Source organism: Triticum aestivum, chromosome 3A (assembly GCF_018294505.1).
Source record: "Triticum aestivum cultivar Chinese Spring chromosome 3A, IWGSC CS RefSeq v2.1, whole genome shotgun sequence".
Taxonomy (NCBI): Eukaryota; Viridiplantae; Streptophyta; class Magnoliopsida; order Poales; family Poaceae; genus Triticum; species Triticum aestivum.
Window position 1 is genome coordinate 488,673,451 of NC_057800.1, and position 13,269 is coordinate 488,686,719.

Here is a 13,269-nt window from a genome sequence, read left to right on the forward strand (position 1 = left end):
TCGTAAGGCCTGTTCGGCAGTTCAATTGCCGCACAAACGATGCAAGAACCAGGGAAGCAGACAAGCCTCGCTGCAGTACGGAACTCCCAGGTGGTCTCTATCACGAGCGGTATACCTGTTCCGCATACTATTTCGTAGCTTGCCCCTAGAACGGACATGTTAACTAGTCCAACCTTCGACTTATCGCATTACTTGTATCGTTCTGGCTTGATCGCACCCCTTTTTAATAAACAATGCATAGCTTTCGTCTATTTTTGCATTACCTTTTTTCTTTATATATGTTCCCTAACGACATGTTGCACCCGTACACGTTGGTACGGCCAAAATACGCCAGGGGCTTTAGTACCCCTCAATATGGTGTAAGAAGTCCGAACACTTTAACAAGTGTGGCACCTCAAACTTATAGCATTATATGCATCGGCTCCGAATCATGTCTTGGGTCAATAGTTGGGTTTGCCCGGCTCCTATGTTTTGGTGCCTTACGTTCCGCTATATCGGCTAAGGTAGCACTAGGAGAACCACTGCGATTGTGCCCCAGTTGAGCTGGGTCGAGCACCTCAGTGGAGAAAGCTAAAACTGACTGTCATGATGAAGCGAGAGCTGGTCGCTGTTCGAGAGGTTTTTTCGAGTCCCTAAAGACTTATGCGCTTAGGGCGAGGAGCCGGCTCTGTCCGGCCAAGGCGTGGATAGCGCCCCGAACTCGGTCTTCCGAATACCAGGGGCTTCGCCGAAATTTAAAATTATAGAATTCTATGGCTAAGTGAGAGTGTTCACGCATTATAGTCCGATTGCCTTGTTCGTTGGGCTGAGCGCCTCCCTCGAAGGACCCAAACATGGGAAAAAGAGCGCTCAGGTTTATCCCCGAACACCCCAGCACTAGCGGCACGGGGGCAGAAGTCGACGACTCGCCATCTCTCAGAATTGATAAACAGCCGCACAGAAGGTAATATTTTAAATTCCAACAGCATTGCTTAGCGCATATAAACAAGTTTTCAGTTCAGAGGACAAAATGAGCAAGTTTCACTGAAAAATTACATCCCTAGAACATTCATCCGCCACAAGGCAGGCACCCTTCAGAACATCCTTATAGTAATTCTCGGGCTTGCGATGCTCTTTCCGCGGCGGTGGCCCGTCCTTCACAAGCTTCTCAGGATCCAGCTTGCCCCAGTGCACCTTACCATGGGCAAGGGCCCTACGGGCACCCTCAATGTAGACAGAGCGCTTGATGACTTTGAGCCTTGGACAGGCCTCCACCAGCCGCCGCACCAGCCCGAAATAGCTCCCAGGCAGAGCCCCTCTAGGCCACAGCCGAACAATGAGGCCCTTCATGGCCTGTTCGGCCGCCTTGTGGAGCTCGACCAGTTGCTTCAGCTGGTCGCTCAGGGGCACAGGGTGTCCGTCCTCAGCGTACTGAGACCAGAACACCTTCTCCGTCGAGCTGCCCTCCTCGACTCGATAGAATGCGGCGGCATCGGACACACTCCGGGGAAGATCTGCAAACACTCCTGGAGAGCTCCGGATTCGGGTAAGTAACAAGTAACTCACGTTTATGCGTTTGCTTTGCATAAAAATGCCTTACCCGCCGTTATCTTCTTCACCTCATCCAACTCCTGGAGGGTCTTCTGGGATTCGGCCTTTGCAGATTTGGCATTTTCAATAGCCACCGCGAGCTCGGACGCTTGCGTCTTCGAGTCAAGCTCCAAACTCTCATGTTTTTCCATGAGAGCCTGGAGCTCTTACCGCACCTTGCCAACCTCGGCCTCATACTTCTCCCGCTCGATGCGCTCCAAGGCCGCCCTCTTCTCGGCCTCGACCAGCGCTTGCTTAAGGGTCGCCACTTCAGACGTGGCCCCTAAAATAGCCACGATAATCCTGTCATTCTTTGCAATTGCACCTTTTTATATATATTTAAAAACAAGGTATTTCTTACCTTCATTGTCCTCGAGCTGCTTCTTGGCACGCCCGAGCTCTTGCTTGGACCGCTCGAGGTTCTGCTTTAGCGTGTCCACTTCCGCAGTCAGTGCGGCGGATGCAAGCAGGGAAGCCTGCATATGCATATTGACTCACTTTTGTTAGACTCCTGCGAATTCTATTTGATCCTCTATTCGGCTTTTCTTCCCGAACGCCAAACAGAGCATCAGGGGCTACTGTCTATGCGGTACTATTATTTACACATTCTTTACTTACCTCAAAGCATGTCAAAAGGCTAGTACAAGCTTCAGTCAGTCCGCTCTTGGCGGATTGAACCTTCTGAACCGCACTCATAATAGTGCGGTGCTCCTTGTCGATGGAGGCGCCTTGGAGCGCCTCCAACATATTGTCCGACGCCTCCGGTTGGACGGGGGCCACCGGCACGGTGGACTTGCTCCTCTTGGAAGGAGGTCCCCCGCCGGACTCTGGAACCTTTGAAGGTTCCGGAGCGGTGTCCGGCCTAGAGCCGAACTTGGAGCCCTGGGGGGTTTCATCACCTTTACTCCTGGAGTCCGGGAGGTCGCCTTGCGACGCCTCCAGGACCACCTCCTCCCGGCTTGGAACCTGTTGGGACAACACTTCGGTGTCGTCCGTAGGGAGGGGGGAGGAAGCCGTCGGAAGCGAGTTCACATCCGACGAGTCCAGTGAGCCGCTCGACGACGCGTCGAGCCGGTCTTTGGGTGGGCTGCATAAACATATTCGACGTAAGGGAAACTTGTGCAATAAATGAATACTATGAATTACTCTGGTATCCGGATACTTACGATTTTGCCAGGGGCTTGGCCCTGGGCTGCCACTCCTCTCCGCCGTCGGCGTCGGTGGAGTAGTCCGGAGGAAGGGTTTTCCCCTTCTTGGACCCTCCGGCCTCCCCAAAGAGGGCGACCTTCCTTTTCTTCTCTCCTCCCGCTGGAGGGGGAGAGTTCTCCTCTTCTTCCTCCTCGTCTTCACGGGAGGAATGCGCCTCGGAACCATCGGATGATGGATCCGACACCTCTTGGCGCCGGGCACTCTTTCGAGTCCCCGCGGCATTTTTCACGGCTTTCTTCTTCGGCACCACATAGGGTGCCGGAACCAGCAGCTTCGCCAAGCGAGCGTCCGCCGGGCCTTCGGGCAAAGGAGCCGGACAGTTGATCTATCCGGACGTCACCTGCCAATCCTGTCAAAGGTAAGGGAGCTTAGATCCCGCATGGAGTCAAACTATGAAAAACTGATACCCTGTAAAAGGCGAAAAACAACTTACCGCGAGAGCGTGACGCTGCGCACTGAATCCGCGATCCTCGGTAGCGGATGCGGGAGCCTCGACGCCTTTGAAAAGCACCTTCCTGGCATCTTCATACGTCATGTCGAAGAGCCTGCTCAGAGTTTGGTGCCGCACCGGGTTGAACTCCCATAGGTTGAAAGCCCGTTGTTGACACGGGAGGATCAGGCGGATGAGCATAACCTGGACTACGTTGATAAGTTTGAGCTTCTTGTCCGCCAGGGTTTGGATGCATGTTTGGAGTCCGGTCAGCTCTCCCTTTTTACCCCAAGACAGGCCCGTCTCCTTCCAGGAGGTGAGCCGCGTAGGGGGTCCGGATCGGAACTCGGGGGGTGCGACCCATTCGGCGTCGCGCGGCTCGGTGATGTAAAACGACCCCGATTGCCATCCCTTCAGGGTCTCCACAAAGGAGCCCTCGAGCCATAGGACGTTGGCCATCTTGACCACCATGGCGCCTCCGCACTCCGCCTGGTTGCCGCGCACCACCTTCGGCTTGACGTTGAAAGTCTTGAGCCATAGGCCGAAATGGGGGCGGATGCGGAGGAAGGCCTCGCACAGGACGATAAACGCCAAGGTGTTGAGGAAAAAGTTCGGGGCCAGATCATGGAAATCCAGGCCGTAGTAGAACATGAGCCCCCGGACAAATGGGTGGAAAGGGAAGCCCAGTCCGCAGAGGAAATGGGGGAGGAACACCACCCTCTGATGGGGCCTAGGGGTGGGGATGAGCTGCCCCTTTTCGGGGAGCCGGTACGCGATGTCGTTAGACAGGTATCCGGCCTTCCTCAGCTTTTTGATATGTCCCTCCGTGACGGAGGAGACCATCCACTTGCATCCCGCTCCGGACATGGCTGGAGAAGGTTGAGGTGGGGAGTGTGTACTTGGGCGTTGGAGCTCGAGTGCGCGAGAATGGATAGGCGAAGGAGGAAGAAGGCGTAGGTGAAAAGGTGGATCTTTATCCCCTTATATGGGTGGACGCAACTACATATCCCCACCAGCCTGGTAAAACTCGCTTATCTCCAAGCGGCGTAATCAATGGCGCGGTTGGGTTACCCACGCCCGTATTGATGAGAATCCCGGGATAAGGGGACACAATCTCTGCTTTAACAAGACTTGCCAAGAAAACCACCTCGCATGACGCGTTGAGGTGGGATAATGAAACGACTCAGATAAAGGCTTGGCCGTGGTGTGCCACGCTACGGAATACGTTAGCAGATTAGATTGGTGTAAATATTATTCTCTCTATGGCAATATGTGGAAACTTATTTTGCAGAGCCGGACACTATCTTTGTGTTCAAAATCTTCTACGAAGTACTTGGAGGAGGAACCCGCCTTGCAATGCCGAAGACAATCTGCGCGCCGGACTCGTCGTCATTGAAGTCTGGTTCAGGGGCTACTGAGGGAGTCCTGGATTAGGGGGTGTTCGGATAGCCGAACTATACCTTCAGCCGGACTCCTAGACTATGAAGATACAAGATTGAAGACTCCGTCCCGTGTCCGGAAGGGACTTTCCTTGGCGTGGAAGGCAAGCTTGGCGATACGGATATGAAGATCTCCTACCATTGTAACTGACTCTATGTAACCCTAACCCTATCCGGTGTCTATATAAACCGGAGGGTTTTAGTCCGTAGGACGACAGACACATCAACAATCATACCATAGGCTAGCTTCGAGGGTTTAGCCTCTTCGATCTTGTGGTAGATCTACTCTTGTACTACCCATATCATCAATATTAATCAAGCAGGACGTAGGGTTTTACCTCCATCGAGAGGGCCCGAACCTGGGTAAAACTTCGTGTCCCTTGCCTCCTATTACCATCCGGCCTAGACGCACAGTTCGGGACCCCCTACCTGAGATCCGCCGATTTTGACACCGACAATAAGGTTGGCAATGTGTTTGCCAAATTTGTTGGTGCTCAAAGTGGTATCAAGAAAAGAACCATTTGGGTAGCCAAGCCTATTGTGACCAACCACTTAGGACCCAACTTGGTTGGGGACCAACTAGCTCATACTTGATCAATAGGTGTTGTTGGAGGTCATTGGAGACTTGGCTACATTATGAAGAATTAAGGGGACTTCATCATTCTTATTGCCTCAAGCCAAGTCATTCGGATTATCAAGTTTCTATCTTATATCCAATGTTCCTCCTTGCGGTAACTCGTGCTTAAAGTGTTTACATTGATAGTTACTTGCCCCTTTGCATGTTTGGTTTCATTCCTTGCATGTGTTTGTATATGTTGTGCTTCCAACTTGATTATCTTGAGCAATCAAGTATGTGTGTGTTGGTTTGCACATCATGTACGTGTGTGTCATGCGCTGAGCCTTTTGCATCTTGTTTATTTCTTAGGTGGCTCTTGTGAGAGATTAATGGAATATCCCATTACGGGGGAGTGGTGTGCTTTGTGCACCTCACAATCCTATAAATGTGTGTACATGAGTAATACCATCTAGTATTGATATTTCAAGATTATCTAGTCACTATGTGGTATGTCTTCTCATGAGAAATTCAAATTCTAAATAGTCCATTAATTATCTCTTGTTGGATCCTTTTATTTGCCTCTTGTTTATCCTTAATTGGTATCACATTATGGGGAGTAATCTTCTATGTGTATATTACTAGCCTAGAAAATGTGTACATTTGAGATATTGTCACCTAGAGTTGATATTGTAACTTATCTTGTTCCTAGGTGGCATGTTAGCTCTACAAGTTGCAATTTGCTTTTTGTTTGGTGTGAAGATGATGTCGGATATCCTTGTTATCTACCATCGGGAATTATTTCCATTTACTTCTTGTCTTTTGACAATTGGTACTCACTTGTGTGGTAGAATTTATTGATCATCTTTACATTGGCTTTTGCTTTTATTTTCCTTTTCTCTTTCCTAAGATTGTGTCAACTCCCATTGTCTTTCATACCACTTGTGGATCTTGTTAATTTCTTGATCTTGTCTAGTGTTTTCTAGATATAGTGAAAGTGGTGACCCCACCATGTGCATTTTGTATTCAAATGCAAATTCTCTATAATGCACTGGTCTTGGGGGAGCTATCCTATTTTCTTTAAAACACTCTTCTTGCGATCCTTATCAAGTGTGTGTTGGTGGAAGGCAAGCCGTTTTCATTTTGGTACTCTGTGCCATCATGAAACTTTGTAGAGAGCTTGGTTTGTTTGGAACCATCCTCACTTTTGGGAGTTTGATATCTTTTATTTTGAGTGTGCCAATGGATATCTCATTCCTTGTTGTATCCATTATGGATATCCTCCAAGTGATGTTTTATTCTTTTGGTATCTTTTCTTCACTTGGTTTTTCCTTGTCTTTTGCTATCGGTTCTTGAAAGTCTTGAGCGTGCATATTAATTTCATGTAGTATCTTTGGCATGCTTTCTTTTTGACCCAATATATAGGGGAAACTCCACCAAGTCTCAAATTCGATGAGATGTGCATGAAATTCTACTTCATATCTATATGCACATATTTATGTGGAGTTTGTCCTATGTATTGTTGGTGTTTCTAACTCTTTGGTCCCAATGTGTTTGGGTACCATTTTGTTTGTGTTGTTGTTCTAGGAACAATTGGAGATGCATTGGATGTTCGGCTCACTCACAAGGAAGGTGGTTTCACCATGTGCTTATTGGAGTCAAGCTAGGATGCTTAATGAACTACTATCTATTACCTTCAATTGGTTTCTTCTACATCCTTCCAATGATATCTCGGTAACAAGTATCTATTCATACATTCTTTTCTTGCATTCAACCTTGTGTAGGTTGCATCTTGGCATGATATGCATTCCATCTTGTGATACTTGTTTCCTTTCTCAAAGCATCTCAACGATGATCTCATGTTGCTAGTTGTGATGTCTTGGATGGTTGTGTGGTAGGAATTCATTTATATACAATAAGACCATATCCAGCCATGTGCTATGCTTCCAAGCAAATATCTTATTGGTATATCTATGACTTCCTTTTGGATATCTTGTTTCTCATGTTGTAACTATTTCGGGTGTACATCCTTCTCTGTAGATATATATCATCATGATTTCGTCTACCTAGAATCTTATACACTTGAGAGAAGTTGCATATCTAGTTGATATCATTTCTTTCACGCCCACCTTGTCTTTCTTATGTTATTTCTTTGGTGGCTCCGTGAAAGCTTTTGCCTTGAGTGCGTGTCTTATCTCGTTGCATCTTGATGCACTCTTGTGTGGTGAAGATTATTTTCCTCATGTGTATCTTTACGAGGCTTTTGCCATCTTAATTGGTATCCCTTGTCTTGATGAGGCTTTCACCTTCTATCTTCACCAAGGGTTGTCACAAGCATAGGTTCTTTATATGCTTATTAGTAAGCTTGTGAACCCATTTACTTGTTGTGTGTGGGAATGATAGGCCTTGCACCGTGTTGCCTCATTCTTCCAAGACTTTATTGATGCTTAATGCTCATCCGTACTTTAGTCTTCTCAAGTGCATTGCCTTGACTCACACACATCATTTTGGTTGAGCCCATTCTTAAGTTGCCTCTATCACTTGTTGCTCAACCATGTGTTTGTTGCAAGTACTAGGCTTAGTTTCCTATATGCTCACTTGCACTTGTTGTAAGTTTCTATTGATTTTGGGGGAGCGACGATCCTATTTTGTGCTTGTTGTATCCAAATACAAACTAAATTGTGCACAAATCATGGGGAGCTTCTCTAGTTTCTCTAGAACACTCCTTTGCTCATATCATAATATCTTTTATTCGTGTGGCTTGTAGGATCATTGGTCTAGTTGGTTCAATTGGTATCTTTTGATAGCTTGCTTCAATTGGTACGCTTTTGATTGCTTGTTTATTTTCCTCATGCTTGATTGCTTGTTTCTCTCTTTGTTGTGTCTTTGTGGCATTTCTTTCTTTTGCAATCTTTGGGCCTCAATATAGTTTGTCTTCCTCCAAGTATTTACCGTTGGATATGTGTATTGCATTCCACTCTCTTGTTTAGAAATACACAATTTATGGAGGAACACCTTTTATTTTGGCCTTCTAAGCTTTTCGCCCATTTTGGCAATCGATGCCAATGGGGGAGAAGTTTCAGAGAGTTTTGTGGAGAAGTCTTCAGAGTTTTCTCCTTGCTTTGGTTTTGTTCCTAAGCATTTGCATCTCTTATGCATGCATTACTGGTTGTTGCATTGCATGGTGATGCATAATTCCTTGTATAAACTCTCTTGAAAGTGATTGCCATCAATTACCAAAATGGGGGAGATTGAAAGAACATGCGGTGTCCCCATGTTTGGTTTTGGTAATTGATGACAATCTCTATGGACTAATGGTTGCCTTGAGTTATATTTGAAGGTTTTGTCCATAGACTTCTCTTGGAGTACATGTGTTGGTTTCAAGGAGACTTTGTCTCGACCAAGGTGCTATTCAAGGAATTACCTAAAGATTGGTCTTGTTAGAGGTTGATCAAGACTAAGTCAAAGAGTGAATCAAGTTGATCAACCCACAAAGCGTAGAAGATGTACCGAGAGGGATCAAGTGATCCCATGGTATGGTAAGCATTGTCAATTACGCTTTGTGTACTAACCCATGGTCTCCATGAGAGTTCTTTGTGGGGTTAGGTTGCGGTGTGCAAGTTCAAGTGGAGCATCATAAAGAGATCAAATGCTTGAATCTTGCCGTTCATTGTGGTAACAATGCATTTATGAAGATGTGTGGAAGAGTGGCTCACCCATAGTGGAGCATGGGGGAGCAATCAACTAGTCTTCATCGAGCCGGCGCAATCAAGAAAGGTGGTCCAACTTGAGGGAGTCAAGATCGTCATCATCTAGCTCAAGTGGACCATGTGCAAGCCAAAGGTTTGCCCTTGATAGGTTTTGTATTTTTCCGGTCTCATGGTGGTAGTTGGGAGACCGGGTTATATGATCGATTGCTGTACTATCAAGGGGGGCTCTCGATGAGTACCTTGATCATATCGTTCGTAGAGAGCTCGAACCATTGCATCCTTGTATCATCTTTCTTGGTTCTTGTTTGGTTCTCTTTGTGAGCTTTGGAGCTTATGGTCATCTTGTTGGCGAGATCGAGTTCATCAAAAATGGAGTTCACTTGCATCGTCTATGATGTTTTCGATGTTGGAGGTTATGCTCGTTCTTCTCTGTTGGAGGCTTCACTCCTCCATTTGTTAGGCATACCTCCCGTGCCTCTTCTTACTATCACCAGTCGCTGTTTTGATGCCACTCATCGTCTTGTTTCCAACAAGCTTGAGTTTGCTCAATTCGGAGCTCATCTATAGAAGTTGTGGCAGTTTAGGCTTTATTGCATCCTCTGTTTTCTCCGTGGTGTTCTTGAAAGCCTCTCACGGTAGTACCGCGGCCTGGGAGGTACTACCGCTTGTTTGTACCGCTGGTACTACCGCCCCTGCTGTGGTCTCTCCTTTTTCGTGTCGGGTTTTCATAAAAGACCACGCAGGGGAGCGGTAGTAGGGACGGCAGTAGGGAGCGGTAGTACCGCTCCTACGTTCGCTCCAACTGCCGCATAGCTCGTTGCCCTCCTCTATTTTTCCAGCGGCTGTAGGGAGCAGCAGTACCGCCCGCAGGGCGGTGGTACCGTTCTTGTGCGCGTACTTCTGCTTTCTTAGCCCTGGTTGACCCATGCCTGCTTGCCATAGTGGTAGTACCGTTGTGGCAACGGTACTACCGCTCCATCAACAGTAGTACCGCCCAGATGCGGGCTGAGGGCTGCATAACGGTTGGATTTTCCCCCACCTAGAAAAGGGGGTCTTCTTCCCCAATGAACCTTATCTCTTGAGCCCATGTTCTTCCCCCATTGTTGACCTTCTTCGAGCTTGCTAACTTTCAATCCCTCCATGGATTCTTGCTAGTTTTTGAGGGAAAAGAGAGAGGAGATCTAGATCCACATTTCCACCAATCACTTTCTCCTCTATGTGAGGGGAACCCCTTGGATCTAGATCTTGGAGTTCTTGGTGTTCTCCTTCTTGTTCTTCCTCTCATTTTCCTCCTTAGAATTAGTTTCTTTGGTGGGATTTGGGAGAGAAGGACTTGGGCACTCCGTGTGCCCTTGCCATTGCATTTGGTGCATCGGTTTGAGTTCTCCACGTGATACGTGGAAGTTACAAGTTGAGAAGCTTATTACTCTTGGGTGCTTGGTACCCTTGAGCTTGTTCCTCTTGGGTTCTTGGGCGCCCTAGACGGTTGGTGGTGTTCGGAGCTCAATCATTGTGGTGTAAAGCTCGGGGAAAACGTCGGGGTCTCCAATGAGGTTGTGGAGATCGCGTCGAGCAATTTGACGAGTTTTGGTGACCGCCCCCAAGGGTTGCCAAAGTGTACGGGTTCGGTGACCGCCCCCAAGGGTTGCCATTTGTATGGGTTCGGTAACCGCCCTCAAGGGTCCCTTAGTGGAATCACGGCATCTTGCATTGTGTGAGGGCATGAGGAGAATACGGTGGCCCTAATGGCTTCTTGGGGAGCATTGTGCCTCCACACCGCTCCAAACGGAGATTAGCATCTGCAAGGGTGTAAACTTCGGGATACATTGTTGTCTCCACGTGCCTCGGTTATCTCTTACCCGAGCCCTTTACTTATGCACTTTACTTTGTGATAGCCATATTGTTTCTTGTCATATATCTTGTTGGGGAACGTTGCAGAAGACAAAAATTTTCCTACTCGTTTCACCAAGATCATCTAGGAGTTCATCTAGCAACGAGTGATTAGATGCATCTACATACCTTTGTAGATCGCGAGCGGAAGCGTTCAAAAGAACGGTGATGATGTAGTCGTACTCGACGTGATCCAAATCACCGATGACCAGCGCCGAACGGACAGCACCTCCGCGTTCAACACACGTACGGAACAGCCACGTCTCCTCCTTCTTGATCCAGCAAGGGAGGGAGGAGAGGTTGAGGGAGATGGCACCAGCAGCAGCACGACGGCGTGGTGTTGATGGAGCTGCAGTACTCCGGCAGAGCTTCGCTAAGCACTATGGAGGTGGAGGAGGTGTTGGGGAGGGAGAAGGAGGCAACCAAAGGCCAAGGCGTTCAGGTATGAAGTCCCTCCTCTCCCCCCAATATATATAGGAGGGCCAAGGGGGGTGGCCGGCCCTAGGAGATCCAATCTCCTAGGGGGTGCGGCGGCCAAGGGGGGTTTCCCTCCCCCCCAAGGCACCTAGGAGGTGCCTTCCCCTCCTAGGACTCTTTCCCCCTTAAACCCTAGGCGCATGGGCCTATGTGGGGCTGGTGCCCTTGGCCCATTAGGCCAAGGCGCACCCCCTACAGCCCATGTGGCCCCCCCGGGACAGGTGGACCCACCCGGTGGACCCCCGGGACCCTTCCGGTGGTCCCGGTACAATACCGATAACCCCGAAACTTGTCCCGATGCCCGAAACAGGACTTCCCATATATAAATCTTTACCTCCGGACCATTCCGGAACTCCTCGTGACGTCCGGGATCTCATCCGGGACTCCGAACAACATTCGGGTTACTGCATATACATATCCCTATAACCCTAGCGTAACTGAACCTTAAGTGTGTAGACCCTACGGGTTCGGGAGACAAGCAGACATGACCGAGACGACTCTCTGGTCAATAACCAACAGCGGGATCTGGATACCCATGTTGGCTCCCACATGCTCCACGATGATCTCATCGGATGAACCACGATGTCGAGGATTCTATCAACCCCGTACACTATTCCCTTTGTCTATCGATATGTTACTTGCCCGAGATTCGATCGTCGGTATCCCAATACCTCGTTCAATCTCGTTACCGGCAAGTCACTTTACTCGTACCGTAATGCATGATCCCGTGACCAGAAACTTGGTCACTCTGAGCTCATTATGATGATGCATTACCGAGTGGGCCCAGTGATACCTCTCCGTCACACGGAGTGACAAATCCCAGTCTTGACCCATGTCACCCAACAGACACTTTCGGAGATACCCGTAGTCTACCTTTATAGTCACCCAGTTACGTTGTGACGTTTGGCATACCCAAAGAACTCCTACGGTATCCGGGAGTTACACGATCTCATGGTCTAAGGAAAAGATACTTGACATTGAAAAACTCTAGCAAACGAACTATACGATCTTGTGCTATGTTTAGGATTGGGTCTTGTCCATCACATCATTCTCCCAATGATGTGATCTCGTTATCAATGACATCCCGTGTCCATAGTCAGGAAACCATGACTATCTGTTGATCAACGAGCTAGTCAACTAGAGGCTCACTAGGGACATGTTGGTGTCTGTCATTCAAACATGTATTACGATTTCCGGATAACACAATTATAGCATGAATAAAGACAATTATCATGAACAAGGAAATATAATAATAATGCTTTTATTATTGCCTCTAGGGCATATTTCCAACAGTCTCCCACTTGCACTAGAGTCAATAATCTAGTTACATTGTGATGAATCGAACACCCATGGAATTCTGGTGTTGATCATGTTTTGCTCTAGGGAGAGGTTTAGTCAACGGATCTGCTACATTCAGGTCCGTATGTACTTTACAAATCTCTATGTCTCCATCTTGAACATTTTCACGAATGGAGTTGAAGCGACGCTTGATGTGCCTTGTCTTCTTGTGAAACCTGGGCTCCTTGGCAAGTGCAATAGCTCCAGTGTTGTCACAGAAGAGCTTGATCGGCCCCGACGCATTGGGTATGACTCCTAGGTCGGTGATGAACTCCTTCACCCATATTGCTTCATGTGCTGCCTCCGAGGCTGCCATGTACTCCGCTTCACATGTAGATCCCGCCACGACGCTTTGCTTGCAACTGCACCAGCTTACTGCCCCACCATTCAAAATATACACGTATCCGGTTTGTGACTTAGAGTCATCCAGATCTGTGTCGAAGCTAGTGTTGACGTAACCCTTTACGACGAGCTCTTCGCCACCTCCATAAACGAGAAACATTTCCTTAGTCCTTTTCAGGTACTTCAGGATATTCTTGACCGCTGTCCAGTGTTCCTTGCCGGGATTACTTTGGTACCTTCCTACCAAACTGACGGCAAGGTTAACATCAGGTCTGGTACACAGCATGGCATACATAATAGAACCTATGGCTG